Source organism: Vombatus ursinus, unplaced genomic scaffold (genome assembly GCF_900497805.2).
Source record: "Vombatus ursinus unplaced genomic scaffold, bare-nosed wombat genome assembly UNPS02014874.1, whole genome shotgun sequence".
In the NCBI taxonomy this organism is placed as follows: domain Eukaryota; kingdom Metazoa; phylum Chordata; class Mammalia; order Diprotodontia; family Vombatidae; genus Vombatus; species Vombatus ursinus.
Window position 1 is genome coordinate 8,062,478 of NW_020954652.1, and position 23,505 is coordinate 8,085,982.

Here is a 23,505-nt window from a genome sequence, read left to right on the forward strand (position 1 = left end):
ACTACTACTACTACTACTACTACTACTACTACTACTACTACTACTACCTCTACCACTACTCATATTGATTATTAGGCTCATAATAAACACTTCTGAGCACTACCTAAAGTTATGTTATTTTTTAAAGATATTTGGAATATATGTAGGATTAAAATTTAAAATGGACACATCCATGCCTACTCTTAAAGGATAACATAAATCTAAAATCATATACAATTGTTTACCATATTAAAATCAAGGACAAATTGACTGTGTAAAACTGTTTAAAGTAATAACAAAATTGTTTTGTAGGTTGTGGTTTTTTTTCTTTATATAGTTTTGTGCTGAAATGAATGCTGATATGAAGAAAGGAGGTATCTGTTTGCTTTTCTGGAGCCTGAGCTAACAACTAGATGTTTAGCCTGGTTCATACTTTCACTACTTCTGGTACTCAACTGTCTTTTCTACTTTATAAACATTTATCCTCAACTGGTCCCTCTAGTGATCCATGGACTTATTTGATGAAAGGAAAGTGGGCACCTTTTGATGGCTTGGTCCCAGCTTTAGCCTCTAATTTGTTGTTGAACTTTGCCTCAAATTAGCTTTTAAAGGAACATGTATGATGGAGATGTGAGTCTCTCAGGACTATTTCATTTTTCTGGTCTTTGGGGTGACCCAACAACAGTAGAATAAAAGAATGCAAATAGCTTTCCATAGCAAATATCAATGCAAGGACATTCAGTAATTCATTAATTCATTTCTTTATTCAACAAATAACTATGGGGCACCCTCTACATATACATTTCTGTGCTGCAGACATGGATAAACATTTTTTTTAAATCTACTACTTTGTTTTCATTTAGCAAACTTTTTAAAGTCTCTGTTTATCTCGAGCACTTATTCTATGACTATTTTTCCACTATATCCATCAACATAATAGTTTTGTCCATCAAAATAGACATTTGATATTACTATATTATAGTTTCATCCATTTTCCTTTCAAATGAAACTTCATTTGCCTTTTTTTATTCTTTTTACTCTAAAATTTCAATAGCACAAAGATTTGTATAAAATAACCAGCATCAAAATATGCTTCAAAATTTAAAAGTGTGTTGAACTATTTATTTTCATCTATTTCATGACAGGAAGGTGAGAGGTCCAGATGTGTTTAATATTTTAATGTTTAGTTTTGTTGCAAGGTTATGGCTTGAAGGATAAACAGTTGTTATATGGCATGAACAACAACTGGGAACCTCAAGAATTAGAATCATACCTAATTTGATCATGAAAGATAATCATCTGGTATCTTTAAAGACAAAAAGTACTAGTTCCATGTATCACTATGTAAAAATATTGACTGCTGATTCTTTACTATGCAATGAAGATGAGTGAAGTTTGAACATACAATTATTATTCAGAGAAAGACACTGCTGACTTGAAGGTAAAGCTTGGCTCAGACAAATGAAAGTTGAACTTAGTGTCAGAGTAGAGAGAATCCTAATTAATCATTTTGCTATTTTTTTCTCTTTTACAAATCATAGGACAATTTTTATTCACTGTAAATACTATCTTTAACCTCAGGATCAGAAAGACTTTGGGGTCAAGTTTTATTTCTGTTGAAATCATCAGATCCTTTGAAAGCAAATAAACAATATCAGATGACAGTGTACCTGGGTATACTTCTATACTTCTATACTTCTATACTTCTGTGGATGTACCTTTGTAATGAAACTTACAGGTCAGATAGTCCAAACTCCTCATTTTATTGATGAAGGAGTTGATGCCCAAAGATATTAGGCAATTTTGCCTATTGGTCCAAGATCACTGAGGTATTAGATACAGAATAACATTTAAATACAAGTCCCCTGACTCCATATTCAGCATTTTTTTCATTAGACTTTCTTAGGTTAGCTTATCTTCATTTAGCCATATTAGATACTCTTGACACTTTGTTGTAGTTTAGCTATTTTTCAGTTGTGTCTAACTCTTTGTGACACCATTTGAGGTTTTCTTGGCAAAGATACCAAAGTCATTTGCCATTTCCTTCTCCAGGTCATTTTACAGATGAGTAAACTGAAGCAAACAGGATTAAGTGACTTGCCCAGGGTCACACAGCTAGTGAGTGTCAGAGGACAGATTTGAACTTGGGAATATGAGTCTTCTTGACTCCAGGCCTGTCACTTTATCCACTGAACAACCTGCCTGCCCATCTCTTGACACTACAAACTCAAAAATGTCAGGAATATAGATTGGATCCCATTTTTAGTACTTACTAAATCAGTATATCTGTTTCAGTACCATTTCCTTTCTATCAATTTAAGTGTAAATAGACAGGAGATAAGGAAAACATTTAATTCCATGAACACTTAAGTGTTTATTAGGTGTAAGACCTTGTCTCAATTCCTTTGATCAATCTATGATCAAAATATTAAAATATCATGCTATGAACATGAAATATTTTTCAGGAATGTGAGTTGATATATGAAAATGTAAAGGAATAAAACAGGAAAGGGTGAAATCTGGAGAAAAAAAGGTAGTATTCCAGTAGTCAGTTGGTAGCTACTAGTCTATACCCTAGAACAAGGGCACCCTGAGTATGAGTCTGTTCATTCATTATGCCAAGCTATTAGCCATGTTTCTCAGACCTATACAATAAGATGCTAATTTTAGTAGCAATACAAAGGATATGCTGGAGAGAAGAGAAACTGGAGACAAGATGAAACATCAGTTGTCTATTGTCATAGTAGAGTTTAGAGATACAGAAAATGTAAATTGGGATAATGGTGGCATTTTTGAGAAGTGTGTAATCAGTTCAATTTCATAGGCTCATAGGGTTAGATTCAGAAGGGATCATACAGATTTAGTCCAATCCCCTCATTTCATAAGTGAGGAAACTGAGGCTGTGAGGTTAAGTGATTTGCCTAAGACAGCATAATCAGGAAGTATTAGAAAAGAAATTCATATTCAGGTCCTCTTTTCATTAAAATCAGTAAGACTTTATGAGTGATAAATGAAGATGGTGAGAAAGAAAGGAATAAAAAATAATTCCAAAATTTCAGACCTGTATGACTAAGAGAATGGTGATAATAGAAGTATGGATTGTAGAGTTGAGCAGAGGCATTCTTTGATCAGTTTCATGACATTCCAGGGTTAGGAATCTTAACTTCAACTTTCTATGGAGAATATGGGCCTGATGCCTCTTGGTTCCTCCTAGAAAATGTTTCTCAGTGATTGAGGATGAAATAGTTGTCTCAGACAGTTGTGGAATAGTTAGAAACTAGAACAGTAGTTCTGTTGCTATAGGAAGCTCTGGGATGAGGGAATTCTTTCTAGGAATACATTTGCACACTAGTTTTACAACATTAAATTTTAGAGACTTGTTTAGAGCACTGAGAATTTGGGTCATTCAATGAGGATCTGACATCCAGTATGTGTCAGAGGTAGGTCTTGAACGCAGGTCCTTCTGGTTCTGAGGCTAGCTCCCCATCTACAATGTCATGCTTCTTCTCTGTGGCATTGAGCCACTCCTTTCTGCTGGCACACACAAATGAGTCTTCATCCTAGCCTTAGCCTTTGCTCTTTATGCTTTTTCCTTTTTAAAAATGATAGACCAAAGAAGGTGAGACCTAAAAGTAGACCAGATTCCTGAGCAATTTCTCTGCCAGCAGACATTAATGGTTTTCTCATGATAAAGGCAAATGGTGATTGCATGTTTTGTCTTTTTCTCTTGTAAACTAAGAGTAGAGTTACTGAATCCCAAGTTCTATCCCACCCCCAACTTTGGATAAACAGTAATATAGTTTTTTTGTTTGTTTGTTTGTTTTATTTTTGCTTTTGCATGACAGGAGAGAGAGAGAGAGAGACAGAGACAGAAAGAGAGAGACACAGAGACAGAGACAGAGAACTATGAGATTTAAATGGTGGGAGTTCTTGAACTCTTACTTTATAGAGAAGTATCTAAAATTCATGAACCCAAGTTCCTGGTTAAAAGAGGGTCCTTTCAAGTACCAGGTTGAGAATTATCTCTCTGATATATTCAACTTTCAAATTCTATAACTAAGCTTTCTAGAAAAAAAAAAGAAGAGCAGTTAGTGGGAAATGCTAACCTCTTGGTGAAAAGAACATCACATATGTGGCCCTTGGGATACCAGAGAGAAGTAAGTGACAAAAATCATTATATGAGGAAATAAAAGGCTTGGATATCTATCTCCACTCTTTCCATGCTGGCAACTTCAATTTCATTTCCCTTTTCAGGGAAGTATAAACCATAGGGTGAATCTGCAACTCTGAAGGACTTCATAAAAAGTAAGATGGAAATCACCAGAGAGAGTAGAAGAAAATTATGTCAGCTGTTATGGGATATTGTAATCCTTTTACTTTTTTTTTTGGCATTTTCTGAGTTGCAGAATAAAAGTTGTCATATACCTAATATAAATCATTACCTTTGTTTATTCACAAGCTAGGTGCCTATTTGTCAGACTTTGGGGAGATTTGTACACAAACTGTGTTTGAACTCTATTAATAGGTTTCCCTCAGTGAATTCTGTAGATGGGCACAAAACAAAATAAAAAAAAATATTATTGTGGGATTTGGGTGGCATCCTAAAGTTTGACCCTGGTCCCTATAAGTCCAGAGTTTGGGTTGTTGGCCCACAGGTTACCATGGCATAAGGAGGAACAGTGAGTTAAGAAAGATGATGAAATCAATTTTCTTTCTATTGGGTTGGCAGGATCACTAGAAATCCAGGTAGAACTGATAATGAGATAGTTGGACATATGGGACAAGGACTGAGGGGGAAAAACAGAGATAGAATTACAGATTTAATAGTGAAAAAAGTGAGCCAGAAAGGAATAGATTCTGCCATAATGAGACATTCATGTTTATCTTTAGCATCCATAACGTGTATACAATTTTAAAGCACAGGGGTTTTCCCCCTTCTATGGTTTCCTTTGTAGTCAAAGGCACAATATTGTATAATAGCTCCAATATAGTCAATCAAATCCCATGCATAGGCTTTAGAACCACCTGAGGTTTTGAATAACCCCTTTGAATAAGAAAACAGTTCTGCAATCATTGTAATCACTAGCTCTACATATTCACAAGATCAAACTATCACCCATATTGTGTCAGTAATCCAGATCTTTTGTCAATGCTAAAAATGTTGGATTGCATAGACCCCTGGGGCAATCTTTTCTTTTCATTTGGTTGGGATTCTCTCTGCCCATGCTGACTTCACTGAAAGGTTTAACATGACTACTTTTCTTATGGGGAAATTTTCTATTCCAAAGAACATTAAGTATCTATGATTCAATTTACTGTTAACTTGAATTCATCTGGTACGTTTTGGTAGACAGTGTTTTAATTTTAAGCTATACTTTGGCAGTATCCACAAGAGGTTCTGAAATAGAAGTGAACATACCAGCTATGTCTTTGAAAATTGTACCAATTCATTATAGCTCAACTTGTTCTTTGACAATATCTGTAGAGTTATAACTGAAGTTTTATTTTCAGTATGGTAGAAAGAAATTTACTTTTTTTTACAGACCATCCACAATGATTAGCCACTGCATCCTCTGGTTTTATATACCTCTTCCTGCCTCTGATGGTCTCAAAAGAAGGAGGGTCACAAGATGCCCAAAAAATCATCATTTAACATAATTAAAAACAAATGTCATATCTTCCTTACTACTTAGAGCAGTGCATTGTCCATAACATGTACTTAAAATCCTACATTTTACAAGAAACCTCAAAGAATACTTATGGAATTGAGTCGATTTAAAAGTTTAGTTTTTCTTTTAATCACAAATTTGTTCATGTTTAAAACCACTGCAGAAATGTTTTCTTTTTCTTTTTCTTTTTTTAATGAAGTGACTGTTGCAAATTTAAATAAGCAAAACATAGCTGTGGGACTTAAGAAGACTGTGAGTAGCTACCTACACTCCATAGCATTACTCACAAATTCATACTAAAAGGTTTTAGAAAGTCATCTAGTACAACCCTATCACTTCATGGATGAGAAAACTGAAACCCAAAGAACTGATGATTGCAACCAATGATTGCACAGGTAGCAAATGGCAGAATTGGTTTTTGAATTCAGATTCTGTGTCTCCATATCTAATACTTTTTTTCACTGTTCTACCATGCTGCATATGACTATTGCTTTACATTCAGTTTTTACCTCATTACCATTAAAGCATGTCAATGATCCCTGAGTAACTGACAGAGAAACTCCTTCCAATAATCTGGAAAACTAGGTTATTTACATAAATTTCTTGGTCATCTATTGAAGGTAGATACTGTGCTGAAATTTGAATTAGAAAGATCTGAGTTAAAATTTCACCTGTGACTTATAATAGCTCTGATATCCTAAACAGGTCTCATGACTTCTAAGTGCCTCAGTTTCTTCATCTATAAAAGGAGGACAATGATAGATGGTAGTATCATCCCCTGATTATTAACCCCTTGGGCTCTAAGCAATTCTCTGAAACTAAACAGAGAAAGTACCAACCTACAAAGAAAGAGGGTATTTCCTCATCTGGTAGTTCTCCATCATCTTATTGAAATAAATGATAAGTAGGAAGTGATAAGAAAAAGGGGAGGAGGCTAGTAGAAGAGAGGCTAGGTTAAAGGAGACAGTAGTCAGAAGCAAAACAAGTTTTTGAGGAGGGAGTGGGTAAAAAGAAAGAGAAGGATAAACAGGGGAAAATAGGATGGAGGTAACTACACAGTTGGTAATCATAACTTTGGATGTGAATAGAGTGACCTCACCCACAGTACAGAAGTAGATAGTAAAATTAATTAAAAATCAGTATCCAACATTATGTTGTTTACAAAAATAAACAAACAAGCAAACAAACACTTGAAACAGACACACACAGAATAAAGGTGAAGGGTGAGAGCAGAATCTGTTATGTATCAACTTAGGTAAAAACAATAACAAAAAATAAAAAGGGCAAATAAAGATGAAATTAAAACAATTATTAGGGACTATTTTGCCCAATTACATGCCAATAAATCTCATAATCCAAGTAGAATGGATGCATATTTATAATAATATAAATTGACTAGATTAACAGAAGAGGAAAGAGAATACTTAAATAACCCTATCTTAGAAAAAAATAAATTGAACAAGCCTTCAATAAGGTGCCCAAGAAAAAATCCCCAGAACCATGTGGATTCACAAGTGAATTCTACCAAACATTTTAATAACTATTAATTCCAATATTATATAAACTGTTTGAAAAAAAAATCCTATCCAATTCCTGTTATGACATAAATGTGGTGCTGATGCCTAAAGCAAGAAATCAAAAATAAAGAAGGAAAACTATAGACCAATTTTCCTAATGAATATTAATGCAAAAAAATTTAATAAAATACTAGCAAGGAGATTACAACAATATATTACAAAGGTAATACATTATGACTAGGTGAGATTCATGTCAGGCATGCAGGACTGGTTCAATATTGGGGAAATTATCAGTATAATTGAGCATATCAATAACAAAAACAACCAAATGATTATCTCAATAGATGCAGAAAAAGCTTCTGAAGAATATAACACTCATTTAGATGAAAGAGACTAGAAAGCATAGGAATAAATGTTACTTTCCTTAAAATGATAAATAATATTTACCTAAAACTATCAGCAAGCATACTCTGGAATGTGGATAAGTTTGAAGTCTTCTGAGATCAGGGGTGGAATAAGGATTCCTACTATCACCACTATTATTTAACATTGTTCTAGAAAGGCTAGGTATGGCACTGACAGAAAAAAAAGAATTTAAAGTAATTAGAATAGACAATGAAGAAACAAAACAATCACTCTTTGCAGATGATACGATAGTGGAAAGAAGCTTGGTAAAAGTTCAGTATATAATAACATCTCACACCATATGCCAAGATAAGGTTAAAATGGGTACATAATTTAAACATAAAGTGTTATATCATAAACAAATTAGGGTAGCAAGGGAATTTTGTCCATTAGATCTATGTATCAAGGAAGAATTTATAACCAAACAATTGATAGAAAACCTTATAGAATGTAAAATGCATAATTTTGATGACACTAAAACAATTGTACAAACAAAACCAATGCAGATTAGAAAGAAAGCAGCAAATGGGGACAATTGCAGCAAGTTTCTCTGATAAAAGCCGCATTTTTCATATATATAGAGAACTGAGTCAAATTTATAAGAATACAAATCATTTCCCAATTGATAATGATCAAAGAATATGAACAGGCAGTTTTCAAAAGGAGAAATCAAAACTCTTGAGGGCGGAGACACGATGGCAGAGTAAAAGCAATGACTTGCTTGAACTCTCCCCCAAACTCTTCTAAATACCTGTAAAAAATGTCTCTAAACACATTCTAGAGCAGCAGAACCCGTGAAAAGACAGAGTGAAATAAATTTCCATCTCAAGACAACCTGGATGGTTGATTGGAAAGTTCTATTGTGCAGGGCTGGGAAAGGAGCACAATTCAGCGTGGGCACAGAGGCAAAAACCAGGCCTCAGTGAACCTGGAACAAGCCTCAGAAGACTGAATCATGGGCAGCTGTGGAAGTTTCCAGATTTCTCAACCCACAAACATCAATGACAACTTAGAAGGTCAGTAGGAAAGATTTGTGACCTTGGTGAGAGAGAAACTCTGTCCCAGTTTCACAGCCTTGGGGCAGTGACTGCTTCCAGAGCTCTCAGCCCACAGACTGAAGGGAAATTGAGTGGCTGATCAGAGGGAGATTGCAGGAATCTCTTTGCTGGTGCTGAAGCAGGAATCTCTTGCTTTGCCCCTGCTTGGATCTAGGTCAGTTCTGGATGGCAATTCTGGGGCAAGAAGGAGTGCTGGCATGGTGGAGCTTGTAATGGTAGTGAAGAGGGAATCCTCCTCACAGTTTCAAGGCAGAAAAGAATGCCTGTGGTCACTCATAGACCACAGGCCAGGGAAGGAGTAAACACCTTGCCCTTAATCATACCATCTTGGAAGAACTGAAAATTTACAGGTCCCTAGAAGTATCTCTGAAAACAGTTGCATAAAACCCTGAAGCTTGGGACAGTACATTCTCACACTGGAAGCAGAACCCTACCTTAACAAAGAGTTTATAATTCAAGTAATTGTCTGGGATTATGAGCAAACTGCACAAAAAAAAAGTCAGACCATAAAATCTTTCTTTGGTAACAAAGAAGATCAAAACATACAACCAGAAGAAGACAACAAAGTCAAAGCTCCTACATCCAAAGCCTCCAAGAAAAATATGAATCAGTCCTAGGCTATGGAAGAGCTCAAAAAGGATTTTGAGAAGCAAGTAAGAGAAGTAGAGGGAAAACTAGGAAGAGAAAGAATAGTGATGCAAGAAAATCACAAAAAACAAGTCAACAGCTTGCTAAAGGAGACCCAAAAAAATACTGAAGAAAATAACACCTTAAAAATTAGCCTAACCCAAATGACAAAAGAGATCCAAAAAACCAATGAGAAAAAGAATGCCTTCAAAAGCAGAATTGACAAAATAGAAAAGGAAGTTCAAAAGCTCACTGAAGAAAATACTTCCTTAAAAATTAGAATGGAGTAAATGGAAGCTAGTGACTTTATGAGAAATTAAGACATTATAAAATAAAACCAAAAGAATGAAAAAAATAGAAAACAATGTGAAATATCTCACTGGAAAAACAACTGACCTGGAAAATAGATCCAGGAGAGATCATTTAAAAATTATTAGACTATCTGGAGGCCATGATAAAAAAAGAAAGAGCCTAGACATGATCTTTCAAGAAATTATCAAGGAAAATTGCCCTGATATTCTAAAACCAGAGGGCAAAATAGAAATGGAAATAATCCACCAATCACCTCCTGAAAGAGATCCCCAAAGGAAAACTCCTAGCAATATTGTAGCCAAATTCCAGAGCTCCCAGGTCAAGGAGAAAATATTGCAAGCATCCAGAAAGAAACAATTCAAGTACTGTGGAAACACGATCAGCATAACATAAGATTTAGCAGCTTCTACCTTAAGAGACCAGGGGGCTTGGAATATGGTATTGCAGAGGTCAAAGGAGATAGGATTACAGCCAAGAATCACCTTCCCAGCAAAACTGAGTATAATCCAGGGGGGGAAATGGACATTCAGTGAAATAGAGGACTTTTAAGCATTCTTGCTGAAAAGACTAGAGCTGAATAGAAAATTTGACTTTCAAATACAAGACTCAAGAGAAGCATGAAGAGGTAATAGGAAAGAGAAATCATAAGGGACCTATTAAGTTGAACTGTTTACATTCCTGTATGGAAAGATGATATTTGTAACTCATGAAAATTTTGTCAGTATTAGGGTAGTTGGAGGGGAAAAATTGTATCTGAATGTAGATAGATAGATAGATAGATAGATAGATAGATAGATAGATAGATAGATAGAGGGCACAGGTTGCATTGAAGTTGAAGGGGTGATATCTGGAGAATAAAATTAAGAGGTGAGAGAGAATTATACTGGGAAAAAGAGAAAGGGAGAGGTAGAATGGGGTAAATTATCTCACATAAAATAGATAAGAAAAAGCTTTTACAATGGAGGGTAAGTGGGGGAAGGTGAGAGGGAATGAGTGAATCTTATTCTCATCAGATTTGGCTTAAGGAGGGAATAACATACACACTCAATTGGGTATGGAACTCCATCTTGCCCTACAGGAAAATAGGGGGGGAGGGCATAAGAGAGCATGGTGATGATAGAGGGGAAGGCAAATTGGAGGAGGGGGTTATTAGAAGCAAACACTTCTGAGAAGGGACTGGCTCAAAAGAGAGAATAGAATAAATGGAGGATAGGATAGGATGAAGGGAAATATAGTTTTTCACAACATGATTACTATGGAAGTGTTTTGCATGACTACACATGTATAACCTGTATCAAGTTGCTTGCCTTCTCAATGAGGGTAGGTGGGGAGGAAAGAAGGGAGAAAATTGGAACTCACAGTTTTAAAAACAAATGTTAGAAATTGTTTTCACACACAATTGGGAAATAAGATATACAGGCAAATGGGGTATAAAATCTATCATGCCCTACAGGAAAATAGAAGGGGAAAGGAATAAGAGAATGGGGTGGGGGAGATAGAAGGGAGGCAGATCAGGGGAAGGGGCATTCAGAATCTATGTTTTCATGGTGTGGGGGGGGGATGAGATTGGGAGAAAATTTGGAACTCAAAATCCTGTGGAAGTGAATGTGGAAAATTAAATATAAATAAATTAATATACACCTAAAAATAAAAATAAAATTCATCTTTCTATCAAAGGCCACAATAAAAAGAAAGAAAGAAATCAAAACTCCCTATAAGGATATGAATTAAAAATGTTCCAAATCACTATTGATTAGGGAAATGCAAATTATAGCAACTCTAAGGTACTGCCTCACACCTATCAGAATGGCTAATATGACAGAAAAGGACAAGGACAAATATTGGAAGGGATATAGGAAAATCAGGACACTAATGTACTGTCGGTGGAGTTGTGAAGTGATCCAACCATTCTTGGGAACAATTTATAACTATGCCCAAAGAGCTGTAAAACTGTGTATATTCTGACTCAACAATACCACTACAAGGTCTGTTTCTCAAAAGAGATCAATGAAAAAGAAAAGCAGAAACTCTATGTACAAAAATATTTCTAGAAGTCGTGGGAAAGAATTGGAAATTGGGGGATTGTCATCAATTGGGGAATGACTGAACAAGTTGTTGTATATAGTTATGATGGAATACTATTATGCTGTAAAAAATGATGAGCAAGGTGGTTTTAGAAAAACCCGGGAAGACTTACATGGAATGATGCAAAGTAAAATGAACAGAATGAGAGCATTGAACACAGCAACAGCAATAATGTAGGATGATCAACTGTAAATAATTTTGGTTTTCTGATCAATATAATGATCTAAGATAATTCCTGAAGGACTTGGGATGAAAAATGCTATTCACCTCCAGAGGAAGAACTGATGGAGTCTGAATGCGGATTGAAGGATATTTTTTTTTCACTTTGTTTTTCTTGCTTTTCTTTTCATAACATGACTGATTTGGAAATAATTGTTGCATGATTTCCCATGTGTAATTGATGTCACATTTCTTGCCTTCACAATGGGTGAGAAAGGTATGGAAGGGAGGGAAAGAATTCAGAATTAATTAAAAAAGAATGTCATTAATAATATTTTTTTAAAAAAAGAAATCATAATCCCAGTGCCTAATAATAGCACCTACCTCACAGCATTATTATGAGGAACAAATGACATAATAAATGTGTAGCACTTTGCAAACCTTAAAAATTGCTTTATAAACATGAGCAGATATTATTGTATTTTTATCATCATTGCAACATTATGCTCATATCCTATAGAAACAGATTCTGGTGTTACATTTTCTGTTGCTTAAAAAAAGTATCTGAAGTATTGCAAAGTTTTATCTAAGTTAATCTCAAAAGAATTCTGGTTTATGTAGTTGTGCAAAGCTTCCACAATGGCTTCCTCACAAGCTCATGGAAATATCCCATGTGGGTATTCTTGTACTTAACTGACAAATAAGCAAATGACATCCTGTGAAGTTTTGCCACAGTGACAGAAATGCAGTAAAGAGCCATGTCCATACTTTCTATTCTTTCCACTGTGTTCTCTCTCCCCTAAAGTGTTTTGCTTTCTTGGGGGAACTATTTTTTGAATTTTAAGTATGATCTCTTTCATTTCAGACAATGAGAAAATGGGATAGTGATGCTAGCAGCAGAAGCTCTCTCATTGATGCCAAAATCTATTTCTTACTTAATGAAAGAATGAAATTTAAGACTTCTCTTTAAATCTATACTTATTCATAAGTTTCTATGTAAAATCATTTTTTCTGTTGTTTAATGCAGATGTATTCTGTCTCCCCAAACACAATTTTACATTAATTCACATCAGGGAGCATGCTAGAAATGTTCTTTATTGCTTTTGCATTCCCTTATATTGTCACCACAATAAGGAAACCCAAGCAGTTGAACTGTGAACATTGGAAGAAAACAGCTGGTGCTGGTGGATCCAGGGAAAGCATTGGCATCTTTCTCACTCTAGAGCTATTTGAAAAACACAGCTTATGAGCAGGAGGTCACAGCTAGGGTTTCAGTTTGACCCTCTAGTCTGAAGTTGCAGAGGTGATTATTCTTCAAGGATGTCTACTTCAGGCTTCTGGACATTCTACAATGTTGACAAGGTTGTTCCATAGAGAAGGAAGGGTTTCCATGGTCCAAAAATAGCTCCATAATGAAAGATCTGAACCATCATGAATCAGTCTACTGTAAGTTGGGAACATGTATGCATCTGTGAATTTCAGTCTACTAGGCAGAGAGGGTCCTAAAAGGACTTCCAGAACAGAGGCCAGGCTTCTTTGTAGAATGGTTATTACTACTACCAACCAACAAGAGCACCCCACATTAAAGGGGATCTGGAGATGAGGTGTTTGCTAGTCCAAGGAATCAGGGGTGCTTTGTTGGACCAGGCATTGTTCAAACAGGACACAGTCCATGACCACTGCATTGTTTCCTATTATATATCCCTAGGGATAAGTTGTATCAGGACCAAGGACAGTTCCTTCCTACCTAACCATCCTCCTTTTTCCAGATTGTGATCCTGTTCCTTTTCTATCAGAGACTGTTTTCCCTTAGGAGAATGACTAGTGACTTCTCTGGTAGGAGAATGACTAATAATTATATGAGTCATAAAGCATTCAAACCACACTGTACCCCTGAAGGGAAAAAAGTGCACTCACAGGATGCCATTGCCTAGTTACAGCACTCCTCCTTACCTCCTTCCCTCCTGTCTCCTTCCCCTTCTTTCTCCCCCCTCCATTCCTCTCTCTCTTTCCCTCCCTCCCTCCATTTCTTCCTTCTTCCCTTGCTCCCTCCTTCTCTTCCTTCTACTTCCCTCCATCCCTGTCCCTGTCTCTATGTCTCTGTCTCTCTGTTTCTGTCTTTCTCTCTGTCTTTCTCTCTCTCTCTCTCTCTCTTTCTCTCTCATTTGTTGCAGTACTTCTTCCTAATTAACCAAATGAGTAAGTATTTGAATACTTGCTCTAACTTAAAAAAAAGAAATCTGTATTTTTTTTAGTGTTTCATAGATTTCAAAGTGTTTTCACATAGATTATCCCATTTGTTTGGAGTGTTATATTTGGAACTAGGGAGATAAACAAGAAGCATAATCTAATAATGAAGATTAGCCTCAAAGAAGAGATGGGGCAATATGGGTATGGAGTATTGGAACATGGAATATAACTGGATCTTTTTGTTGGTTAGATTTGATTTGCTGTATTATTTTGTTTTGCTTAGCTGTATTTCCCCCCTGTTTTTCTTTTCTGTTCTTTGTCACAATGGTTGGTTCTGATGAGGGGAGAAAGATATATGGGGAGATGAAGATAATGAAAAAAAGATTAGAGAAGAAACAGAAGTCATAGCTGCTGCTTTCAAGATTCTCTACTGTATTTGGAAAAAGAAGACTATGCAACAATGAGAACAATGCAAAAATGTAAATAATAATAGATATTATTTAAGGCTAAGATCCACAGAATTCATACATACAGCCAGGTCCCAATTAGTGCCAATAATGACTATCCTGAAGTGGTTGTATATTAAATGCATAGTGCTAAAAGTTATAATTATATAAAATATGTTTATTAGTTCTGACCCAATGGAATTATACAGTGTGAATTTAAGTAATATGACCACTTCAGGGGAATCCATTATTCCTACAAATTGGGACCTAGGTGTATATATGAATTATGTGGATCTTAGATTTAGAGATGGATATTACTCTTTAGAGTGTAACTATTTAGAAATTTTACATGCCTTTGAGTACAGCACTCCCTTTCCATTTTGTGAATGAAACAACTAAAACTCAGAGACACTTTGCCATTTGTAAATCTTTTTACATATACTCTCTCCCTTTGTATTCAAAACCACTCTAGGAGGTAAGTGTAATTCTGATCCCTATTTTATAAAGAAACTGAGGCTCAGAGAGTTTGGTTACATGACTAGTAAAAATCTGAAGCAGGATTCAAGCTCGGGTCTTCCCTTCTCTAAGTCCATTACTTTAGCTATAATACATTTCTGCTTTGAAGTTCTGAATATTGTGATTCTGTCTATAAAAGGTTGAGGACCTACAGTAAAGGATAAGAGGATCAGTGAAGGATAAAATATCGAGAAAAGTTCATTTAGTCAGTCATAAGCATTTATTAATAATGACTATGTGCCAGGCACCAGGCTAGGTTCTAGAGCTATAAAGAAAAGCAAAAGGCAATACCTGTCCTAAGGAGTTCACAATGTATTGGGAGATAGCAAGCAAACAACTATATACAAATAAGCTATTTACAAAGCAAATAGTAATAATTAATGGGGTAGAGGGAGCTCTAGAATTAAGAGTTATTGGGACTTCCAGGAGCCAAGATGGCAGAATAAGAAGTAAGTCACTCTCACTCTCCTTTATTTACCTCTGAAACCCCAGAAAATATCAGCCCAGGGGGGCAGCTAGGTGGCACAGTGGATAGAGCTCTAGCCTTGGAATCAGGAGGACCTGAGTTCAAATCCCACCTCAGACACTTGACACTTACTAGCTGTGTGTCTCTGGACAAGTCACGCAACCCCAATTGCCTCACTAAAAAGCAAAAAAACAAAAACAAAAAAAAATGAGAGAAAGAAAATATCACCCCAGGAAAAACCCTGGAACAGCTGAGCCAGTAGAAGGATGGGGTTCAATAGTCTTGTAGGTCAGGAAGCTTGGGGATTAACAGGAAAAGCCCCTACCACTCAGGGGAAGGGGAGCAGTACAGGATGGGAAGTGTCCCAGCAAGCCAGCAGCAAGACCTACCTCAGCAAACCAGGAGAGATCCTGAGACACAAGTTCATGGAGCAGGCAAGCACCAACACCAGGACCCCCCAAGTGCCTCAGTCCAGGCAGGGGAACTGGTAAACACCAGCTCAAAAACCACAATGTGTGCCCATTCTCCAGCAGCCAAATCTCCTGGTGCTTCAGCACAACTCCAAGCTGGTAACATCCTCCAGCAGCCAAACATTTGAATACTTTAAAGAAGACCAGGTCAGCAGTTGTTCCCCAGGGCCAGACTCCCCACCCCCACTCCAAGATTGCCAGTGCAGCTGACTCCAGCTCAGCACCAAGTAAGCTGCAAGACACCTATAGCCTCTAGCTGCCGGCACCTGAGGCCCCAGCACACAAAGCCAGTGGCCAGGTGCTGGGTTCCCAGCACAAGAAGCTTGAGTCAGTGCCCCCACTGCACGCCAGCAGAAGACCTCAACTTTAAAAGCGAGGAAATAGGCAAACACCATGAGCAGAAAGCAGAAATGGATAGTGACCATAGATTCTTATTTTGGGAATAGGGAAAATCAAGGCACAGATTCAGAACAGGACAACCTTGTCAATATACCCACATCCAAAACCTCAAAGGGGAATATGAACTGGTCTCAAGCCCAAAAAAGCCTTCTTGGAAGAGCTCAAAAAGGATTTTAAAAATCAAGTAAGAGAAGGAGAAAAAAAATTGGGAAAGGAAATGAGAGGTATTCAAGAGAGAGTCAGTAGCTTGGGAAAAGAATAAAAAACACTAACTGAAGAAAACAAATCCTTAGAAAATGCAATTTGACAAATGAGGAGAAAGTGCACTGAATAATTCAACTCCTTAAAAAGTAGAATTGGCCAAATGGAAAAGGAGGCACAAAAATTTACTGAAGAGAACTCCTTAAGAAGTACAATGGGTCAAATGGAAAAAGAGGTACAACATCTAATAGAAGAAAACAATTCATTAAAAATTAGAATTGTACAAGTGGAAGCTAATGACTCTATGAGATATTAAGAACCAGTCAAACAGAAACAGAAGAATGAAAAAAATAGAAGAAAACAGAAAATACCTCATTGATAAAACAAGTGAACTGGAAAATAGATCCAAAAGAGACAATTTAAAAATTATTGATCTACCTGAAAACCATGATGGAAAAAAAAGAGCCTGGACAGCAACCTTCAGGAAATAATCAAGGAAAATTGCCCGGAGTTCCTACAACCAGGAGGTAAAATAGTCATCAGAAGAATTCAACAATAACCTCCTGAAAAGAGATCCCAAATTGAAAATGCCAGGAAATTTTGTAGCCAAATTCCAAAATTACCAGGTCAAAGAGAAAATATTGCAAATAGCCAGAAAGAAACAATTTAGATATCATGGAACCACAGTCAGGATTAAGCAGTACCTTGCAACTTCTACACTAAAAGATCAGAGGGCATGGAATATGACATTCTATAAAGCAAAGGAGCTTGGATAACAACCAAGGATCAGCTACCCAGCAAAATTTAGTGTAATCTTTCAGGGGAGGAGATGGATATTCAATGAAATAGGGGATTTCCAAACCTTCCTGATGAAAAGACCAGAGCTCAACAGAAAATTTGATCTTCAAATACAAGACTCAAAAGAAGCACAAAAAGGAAAACAGGAAAGAAGAAAACAACATGTTATTAACAAGGGCAAACTCTTTACATCCCTACAAGGGAAGATGATACTTGTAACTCTTGAGAACTGTATCATTATTACAGCATTTAAGAAAGGCATGCATAGACAGAGGGCATGGGTACAAGTTGACTTTGATGGGATGATAAAAAAAATCTAAGTAGTGAAAAGGGATTGTTCTGGGAAAAGAGGAAATGAGGAGGCAGACAAGGGTAAATTACATCAAATGAAAAGGCACAAAAACCTATTACAGAAGAGGGAAAGAAGGAAGGGAGATGAGCATTGTTTGAACCTTACTCTCACCAGATTTGGCTGAAAGAGGGAGTAACATAATCAGTTAGGTATAGAAATCTAACTTATCCTGTAGGAAGTAGGAGGGGAAAGGAGAAAGAAAAGGGAACTGGCTGATAGAAGGGAGGGCAGACTGAGGGAGGTGGTGATCAAACTCTAGTGAGGTAGGAAATGGAGAAAAGAGAGAGAAAAGCATAAATGGGGTGGGGGGATAGGATGGAGAGAAAGATACAGATAGTAATCCTAACTGTGAATGTGAATGGGATGAACTCTCCCATAAAACAGAAGTGGAAAGCACAGTGGATTAAGAACTGTAATCCTACAATATTTTGTTTAAAAACCTGGAAGGACTTATATGAACTGATGCTAAGTGAAATGAGCAGAACCAGGAGAACATTGTATAACAGACCTTCTGAGGGAGTATTCTGTTCTACTTTCATTGTAACAAATTTTTTTAACCTTTTTGTATCTTAATAATCACATCAATACAGATGCACTTTTTTGAACCAGTTCATGTCTTGACAATCCACAGTGATCTCCAGACCTTAAAAGTCTCATCCACCATGAGCTTTGCCTTTTCCCAAAAAATTCAAGTCTTTGGGACCTCCACATATAACAGTAACAGCCACATTGTGTGATGACTGACTTTGATAGACTTAGCTGTTCTCAGCAATGCAAGAATCTTAGACAACCGCAAAAGACTCACAATGGAAAATGCTATCCACATCCAGAGAAAGAACTATGAAGTCTGAATGCAGATGGAAACATAGCATTTGTTCTCCTTTTGTTGTTTTGTTTTGTTTCTCTTTTTCTCATGGTTCCTCCCATTAGTTCTAATTATTCTTTACATCATGACTAATGTGAAAATATGTTTAATATGAATGTATAAGTAGAACCTATATCATATTACACACCATCTTGGGGAGCAGGAAGGAGAGGAAGGAGGGAGCTGAGATATGAAGTGTTTTGTTCATGGAACAACAAGGAGGCCAGTGTAGCTGGATCAGAGTACATGGGGAGGTTGTTGTTGTTCTGGTGGTGGTGGTGGTGGTTGTGGTGGTTGTGTTTGTTGTTTGTCCTTCATTCTCAAAGACCACCGTGACATCAGGAAGGTGATGTCATGATCTGAAATTGAATTGGATTTAAGTGATGGAAGGCTATGCAAAGTCACCAGCCTCAAGTTCTCCTCTGGAACCATCTGGGTAGAGTAACCAGATATAGATCAGGACAACTGGAGATGATCCCAGATGCAGTGGGAGACTTTGGTCTTTTTTTTTTTATATGGGGAGGAAGGTATAAGGCATAATAAGAGTAGAAAGGTGGGAGTGAAGGGGCTATATTATAAAGGGCTTTGAGTGCCAAGCAGAGAATTTTGTATTTGATATCAGATGTCATAGGAAGCTAGTCAGATTAACTACATATAGGGGTAACATGATTGGACTAGTGTTTCAGGAAAATCACTTTGGTGGCTAAATGGAGGGTAGATTGGAATGGAGAGAGATGGGGCAGTAAGAACAAGCATCAGGCTATTGCAATAGTCAGGCATGAGGTGAAGAAAGCTTATACCAACATGAAGGAAGTATCATAGGACAGAATGTGATATATTTGAGAGATGCTGCTAGGGTATATTCAAGGATATTGCAAATTAACAGACCTTGGCAACAGTTTAGGTATGGGGGCTGAGAGATAGTGAGGAGCACAAAATGACAACTAGGTTGTGAACCTGGGGGACTGGGAGGATGATAATGCCCACTACAGAAATAGAGAAATTAGGAAAGGGGAAGAGTTTAGAGAGAAAGATAATGAGTTCAGTATTGAATATACTGTCTTTAAGATGTCTACTGGACTTTCAGTTTGAGATGCCTGAAATGCAGTTGGAGACATGAGATCAGAGGTCAAAGGTAGATTTGGAAATCATCAGTGTAGAGATGACAATTAAATTCATGGGAGTTGATAATATCACCAAGTGAAGTACATCTGAATGGTGTCAACATTCCAGAATTTCAGAACTGGCAGGCATCTCAGATGGCACATAGCCTAATGTATTCCTGAGCAAGAATTCTCTTTAAAACACTTCCAACAAGTGATCATCCAGCCTTTGCTTGAAGACCTCCATTAAGTGGTGCCCCACTAGCTCTGAAGGGAGCCCATTCCACTTTTAGATAACTTTAATTATTAGGAAATCCTTCATTATATAGAAATCAAATCTGGAATTTCAATTTATTCTTACTCATTCCACCCTCTTGATTCAAGCAGAATAACTACTCCCATTTAACAATCGTTCTAGTACTTAAAAACAGCCTGATGTTCCTAGGATTATAGGATATTAGGTCTAGAATGTGAATGGAACTCAGAAGCCATGGAGTCCAACTCCTTTATTCACAGATGAAGAAATATGAAAAGGAAAAAAAAAATGACTGAAACACTGAGGAATTTCAGAGAGTTGCCCAAGGTCACATAGATAATAACAGAGTTTGAATTTGAACTTAGGGTCCCATATTCCAAAGCCAGTGCTCTTTACTCAAACACACCTGCTACCTTGTTTTGTCTGATGTTAAATATTGGAGACAAGCAGCACCATTGCAGGAGAGAAGCTCATGTATTCTTCAGGGACCCTGGCCGTAGCTAAGCTGCCCTAAGTTTCCTATTGCAATAATAATACTTGCTATTTCAGGAAGCCTATTTTTTTACATGTTTCCCTGAGAGGGGCAGCTAGCCTGTGAGCACATTTAAACCAAGTCTATAGAGCCCCATACTTGCTGCCTATGTTAGTTGGTGGGTTACCTTTCCTGTTGGGAAGTTTCCAAATATGAAGGACCTGTATTATAAATGTTAATGTTCCTTTATCTAGAACTAACAGATAATCTTCCCTCTCCATTCCCCCACACCTTCTGAGGGAGTATTCTTTTCTACTGTCATTGTAACAAATGTTTTTTTTTTTTTAAAAACTCTTTTGTATCTTAATGATCATATCAATACAGATGCACTTTTCTGAACCCGCTCATGTCTTGACAATCCAGAGTGAGGTCCAGACCTCAAAAGTCTCATCCACCATGAGCTTTGCCTTTTCTCAAAAATTCAAGTCTCTGGGACCACCATGTTCATAGTGAGGAAGCTGGTGGGTTGCTCTCCATTTCTTTTAGACTCCACTTTGAGCATTTCAGGGTTCTTTTCCCCATGTTACTTACAACTGGATTTTCACTAGTTTTGGTAGAATTTGAAAAGAAATAAAGAACTTACTTTTCAGCACTCAGTGAAAGAAAATGGGTTGATTTGAACTCTTAAAATTAACATATGGTTGAGAGATGGAAGTGAACATTGTCTATACAATGTGTCTGGGTAAACAGAGACATCACACTGAAAACATAGGCTCTTCTGAACCTGATGTAGCAGTAACTTAGGAGACTGGGATCTCTAGCTCACTTTATTTTGTTTGGACATGTAGCCCATATCTTCTTAAACATTCCCCTCTACTCTACTGACCCCGTAGCTACAGGTCAAAAGAATAAGAGATATTCCAATAGACATGGAATTTGTTGTATAACTCTCAAAGCCTGGCATTCTTGCAAACATTGCCATGGTACCAGAAATAAGTAATTCAACCCAATACACATTTTTTTACATAGTTTAAAATGTTTGTAATGTTGAATTTGTCTTTAAAGGAGGATTCGGGGAAAGTGAATGGATGAAAATAATCCAATTTATCTAGTCTCACAAAAGAGCAGGGGACTGATTGAAGTCAATCCAAGTTGAATGTCAATCTGAAGGCTATATTAATGTTGCCAGTATTTAGGAAGTTGCAGAGTTTAGATGATCCCAAGTTGTTCTGCCTGCCACGTGCCTCTCCACCAACAACCTACATTTTTCTCAACACAGTATGCCTATCTTATCTTCTTGTCCTCTGTCCATCATTCCACTCTTAGACTACTTTATTCATCACGGTGGCCAAATTATCTAGAAAAGGATTCCTTGACAATCACTTCTTGAATCATAGGATTGTAGAATAAAAGCCAAAAGAAACCACTGAAGTAATCTAATCTCCTAAATTTACATATGAGAAAACTGAGGATATCAGTGTTGATTTTTTTCAAGCCAGGATATGGTTCTTTGCTGGTGAAACACATTGATGATTGAAACAACTGATTATTGAATGGCTCATCATATTCCTCACAGTGCTAAATAATAATTCAAGATATATTCAGTTATGAAATCCATTTATATTTGTCTTAATGGTAAATAATGAGGGTAAAGGATTGATTACAATGTGTTGGTTATAAATGGGGTTCTTTGGGGGATATTGAGTTGTTAGGAGTTTAGATTTAGAAGTGAGGAGAGATCACCATGGGATAAAGAGTAGCTTGGAAAGAAACCTCCTGCCCCATCCCCCAACTTGATGTTCCTAAACTAGTGGTTGGAAGGGCACAGCCCTACCCACTAGCACATAACTCATCAGATCCCAGATGACTGCCATGGTCCCATGCAACTCTGAAATTCTGTCATTATCTGATTCAATGGTGTGACAGCACACCACACAGCTGCTAATGGAATATCTCCTATATCTAAGGAGAGACGTCAGGTAGCCAATAATCATCTTTAACTTTAATATTAACCTTCTATTGTTTAGGCAAATTAGTTCTGAACTCAAGATTTGCTAAAATATTAATAATAGTTCATATTATAGCACTTCATTGCTTACAAATAACTTTCTTCACACTGGTTTGAGGTAATTATTGTAAATGTCATTATACCATTTTCAGGTATTGAAACTGAGGCTCAAGTATATTAAGCTTCCTTCCCTGCCCCCCCCCACCATGTAAAATATAAGTATGAAACATAAAACTGGGATTGGAACCCAAGTCTCTCCTGGCTCCAAACATGGTACTCTTTTCCATTTTCCACCTTCTTGACTCTTAGTCATGTGTTTCCTGTATCTTGGGCCCCAGGTAAACAGGGATTTTGGAGAGAACACTTATTCTCCTTGAAACACTGACATGTCAGTACTTTCTGAACCAATGCTACCTAAGCTCCAGATTCTGACCTTGGAACCAAGGTTGTCAGATGTTGAACATGACATTGAGGTTGCAACTCCTTGAAAGGCAACAAAATGGAGAACTTTCAGATCCTAGGACTGGGGAGAAGTCACCATCAGACAAAGAATAGCTTAAAAAGAAACCCCTCCTCCCCCCACTTTGATGTTCCTAGATGATTTGTTGGGAAAGCACAACCCTGTCCATACTCATTAGGTTCCAGCTAGCAAATGGAAATAAGTTGGGGAAATAGCCTAGGCAACAGAAGTAGTACTTTAAGAGTATATATGTGTGAGTGTGTATCTGTGACTCTAGATATGTGAGACTTGAAGAAAGGTTAATGAGAGGAATACGAGGAAGGAAATGGTGGAGTGGGGAGAAGGGTAATTATGATAAAGGTATCTCCTGGCTGGCTCAGGTCAAATCTTTGAAGTAGGATGTGGAGACTATCAATTGAAAGAGAAGATTAGGTGATAGTACAGAGAGCTTGTGGAACATGCAGAAAGTTGGGGCAAGTCAGTGACACAAACAGGGAAATTTTATTGTTTCCACATTGTTTAACACACACTTAAAAAAACCCTACAAAACAAAAGTTCATAGTTTCACATACTGTTCTTTGTTGTTGTTGCACTTAACCTCTGCCTCAGTTTCTTCATCTGAAAAATAGGAATAACAATATTACCTATAGCTTAGGGTTGTTGTGAGAATATGAGATAATATTTTAAAGTGC